The sequence below is a fragment of the Suricata suricatta genome, chromosome 13, assembly GCF_006229205.1.
Source record: "Suricata suricatta isolate VVHF042 chromosome 13, meerkat_22Aug2017_6uvM2_HiC, whole genome shotgun sequence".
NCBI lineage: Eukaryota > Metazoa > Chordata > Mammalia > Carnivora > Herpestidae > Suricata > Suricata suricatta.
The window spans coordinates 986982-991254 of record NC_043712.1 but is presented as its reverse complement, the minus strand read 5'-3'; positions in this window follow the sequence as shown (position 1 = coordinate 991254).

Below are 4273 nucleotides of genomic sequence, written 5' to 3'. Positions count from 1 at the left end.
GAATCCGAAGCAGGCTCCAGGCTCTGAGCTAGCTGTCAGCACAGAGCCTGATGTGGGGCTCGAACCCATGAACAGTGAGATCATGACCTGAGCCGAAGCTGGACGCTTAACCGACTGAGCCACCCAGGCGCCCTAAAAAATTTTTTTTTAATGTTTGTTTAGTTTTGATGAAGAGAGACAGAGTGTGGGCGGGGGAGGGGCAGAGAGAGAGGGAGACACAGAATCCGGAGCAGCTCCAGGCTCCGAGCTGTCGGCACAGAGCCCGACGCGGGGCTCGAACCTGTGAACTGAGAGATGGTGACCTGAGCTGAAGTCGGACGCTCACTGCCCTCTGAATCTGAGCGGCAGCTCCGTGTGCCCGTCGGCACTTTGCTTCCACCTGACGATACGCCTGCCCATCACGTCAGCCCACACCAGCCCGCTTTGGGCTGCGGAGGCCTCTGCTGCGGGCGCACATCCGCCCTCGGACCAGTCTCCTGTGTGCAGGTGTTTAGGGGCTTCCGACAGCTTTGGATGAGAAACAATGTTTCGGGGAGTAAGGGCCGTACATCTATTTTTTGTGTTGTTGCGGGTGATTCCTCGGGTACATTCCTGAGCGGGGTTCTAGAACAAAAGATAAATGGGTTTTGTTAGATATTGCCCCGTTTCCCTCTATAGGGACTGTAGGTTTTGGGGTCCGAGCAGCGGAGCGTGACGTGCTCAGGGCCTCCCAGCCCGGCCAGGGAGTGTGTGGTGTGGCCAAACTCTTCGATTTTTCGCCATGTGATGGGTGATACACGGTACTCAGTGTTGTTTTGATTTGCGGGGCTCCGCTGGTGGGTAGAAACGGACCCTCTGCACTCACTGGCCGCCCTTACGAAGGACCCCAGACCTGCGGGTCAGGTGGATTCGCGCCCAGCTCCGGAGGCTGGAGCCCGAAATCCAGGCGTGGCTGGGCTGTGTCCTCCCGAGGCCCCGCTCAGGGTCATCTCGTCCCGTGTCCCCACCTGGCGCCCCTGCGTGTGCGTCTGTCTTAATCTCTTCTCACACGGACCTCAGTTGTGTTTAGCCGGCGCGGCCTCTCCCAGTAGTGCTGCGTTCTGAGGCGCTGGGGTTGGGGCTTCAGCAGAGAAATTTGGGGGGACACAGTTCATAACAAACATCTTTTCATATGTTTAGGCGTCACTTTAGCTTTTTTGTGCGAATTATCTGGTTTTGTCATTTGTCCATTTTTCTGATGGGCTTTTGGCTTTTTTTCTTTAATTTTTAACTTTATTTTTGAGAGAGAGAGAGAGAGAGAGGGAGAAAAAGAGGGAGAGAGAGGGAGGGAGAGAGAGAGAGAGAGAGAGAGAGAGAGAATTCCAAGCAGGCAGGCTTTGATCTGGCGGCATAAAGCCGGATGTGGGGCTTGAACTCAGAAACTGTGAGATCATGACCTGAGCCGAAGTCACACACTTAACTGACTGAGTCACCCAGGCTCCTTATGGAGCATGTCTGTGAGCCCTTGCATGTGGGATATGTTGGAAATACTTTCTCCAGATCTGTCATTCATCTTTTGACTTTGTTTATGACATTATTCTTGCTAGAAAAAAGTTTAAAAATACAGACAAGTTATTTATCAAACTTTTTTTAATTACATCTGGATTTTGATGCAAGTGAGTGTGGCTTATGGGTTTGTAATGGCTTGATTTGGCCGGGCTGCATGGCCTTTCCCAGAATTCCCTGAGAAATGGGCTCCCACGGTGACATGAGGTCAAACTCCTGCCCCAAACCCCTTATTTGCGAATTTATGTGCCTCCTGGTGCTTCTGCCTTCAGGAGTGAGCTGATGCGATTAGAAAGCCTTTCCCTGCATCCAGGTAAAGGGAAATCCAGGGATGATCTTTCATTACTCCTGTGGTTCTACTCCCCTTTTAGCATTTAGATCTCTGATTCATTTGTTGTTTCCTCTCATGCACAGGTGAATATGCTTCATTTTAATCTTCTTCCAGATGGATATCCAGTTGTCCTGACGCATTTATTTACAAAATCTGGTTTTTCCTGGGACTGCAGACATCTCGTGTGCAGCGCGGCCGTTCATCCTGGCTCGGGAGAGCCTACTGTACCTATATTTCCCCCCAGACCTGCATTCTGTACGATTATTTTGGGTTACACAGATGTCTTTTTGTCTCTCCCGTGTTTTATGGTTTCCAGCTATATTGTGAGAATTTAAAAAATACAGTATAATTCCAAACGTGGCTCTCGTGCTCCGCCAGGTGAGTGTCGCTGTTTTCACAGTCCCCGTGGTCCCATGTTTACCCGCAACGTGCTGGCACCCTAACCCCCGCTGGGGGCTGGGCTTTCGGGGGGTGGCAAGATCATGAGGGTGGAGCCGTGCGTGGAATCGGCGCCACCCCAGAACCCCCCCACCCCCCTGGGGACCCTGAGAGGCCCGGCGGCCCAGCAGGCGCACCAGAGTGGAAGCCCCAGCGCCCAGAGCTGGGGGGTCAGGGTGTGTCTGCGGGCCACGCAGCGTGGGGTGTGTGCGCCATCGGCGGGACTGGGGAGCCTGCCCGTGGTCCCAGCGCCGGGAGCTGTTTCTGTCCCCGTGCCTCGTCCTCCGCCAGGCATCGGAGGGGCCGGCAGTCAGGGGCCATCCTAACCCGCGCTCCTGGCCCGAGACTCCCCGGGCTCTGGGGCAGCCGGAGGCCCAGCTGCATGCTTGTGCCCGGGCTGGTTTACTTCTATTCACCTTTGCCCACAGGGCTCATCTCCCCAGTCAGGGCCGGGGTCTTATCGGGGGTCTGTCCTTAGAAAGACCTGGCAAGGCGCACAGCTTTACCTTTCCTCCACCTTCCGCATCTTGCTTGCTTTTGTGTTGATAGAACCCTTGGAGGCCGACTGGCGAGGGGCCTGGACTGTAGTCGCACATCCCGCCCCCCGGCTCTGGGGAAGGGTCCTCCCGGCCCCCTTCCCTCGGGTCGCAGGGGCCCAGACAGATCCTGCCACGCCCTCTGTCCTCTGCTCCCAGGTAGGGGCTCAGATGACCCAGGGGTGAGAAGCCCCCTCCACAGAGAACCCCCACGGGAGCCTGGGGGATGTGCGGTCCGTGGGGCTGGCCCGGATCATGGAGGAGAGGTGGGAGGCAGCAGGGCCGAGCCCGGCCAGGGAGTGGGCAAGTGCAGACGGGCGGAGCGGCGGAACAGGACGTCCCGGCTGGCCGCTGGCTGTGTGTGGGGGCAGGAGGCCAAGGCCAGCAGAGCGGAATAATGGGTGGGCCAGGAGGGAGTGGGAGATTTTTTTCTCCCCCCGATTTTTAATGATTAAGACAAAAGATCCAAACTGCAGCTTCTAGAACTCCTGTGCCGCCCTCGGACTTGACCTTGGCCTCCTGCCAGCCAGGGTGAACAAGCAGGGCCTCTGGCCTTCCCAGGCTGAGCAAGGGAGAGGGTTGAATCCCCAGGAGTGTCAGTGGTGTGACCGGGCTTAGGATGCTCATGCTGGAACCTTCCAACGGAAGGAGGCCGGCAGAAGCAGGGGCTGCCATGGCAGCGTTGACCTCCCAGGGGCCCGCTCCCCACCTCCAGCACTTCCGGGCCGGGCACAGAGGCCACGGCCAAATAGTAATGCCACCCCCGCGGGTTGGATCCCCGCCTCTCATGGAGACAGGCCTGCAGGGTGTCTTGGAGGTTACCGCCGCCCACAGTGACCACGCAGAGGCGTCTACATGGGATTCGGGGCTGGAGGGACGGCAGAGCCGGGCCCCGAGGCGGCGGGGCTGCCGTTCAGGCCGCTGGGAAGATGCGGGGCGTCCTGCTCGCTGTTCTTCTGATGGTGTCGGCGCCGTGCACCCAGGCTGCGTGGCTGAGAAGGCTGGACCCTGGGCAGGTAAGCGCCCCCCTGCCTGCGCCAGCTCTGAGCCACGTCGGTCCTAGGGGCCTGGCACGCCCGGGGGCCACGCAGTCTCTGGGTCACCCTCCCAGTGCCCGCTCTGGGGGGACGGGCCAGCCTGAGGGAGGGGCCCTGGGCTGCCAGAGAGAGGGGGTGCCGTGAAGGGCTGGGGGCCGGCCCCCCTCACCTCCTCCTCCTCCACCAGCTTCTGGGGCCCTGGTACGTCGTGGCCGTGGCCTCCGGGGAGCGGGGCTTTGCGGCGGAGAAGGCCACCAAGAGCATCGAGGGCGTTGCGGTGACCCTCACTCCGGAAAACACCCTGAAAGTGCTGTCCTCCCGGCGCCGGTGAGCGAGCGGCCCGCCTGCGTCCCCGAGCGCCGGGCAGGTGGCCTCCGGGGGTCGTGGCGGCGGGAGAGGCCCCCGGA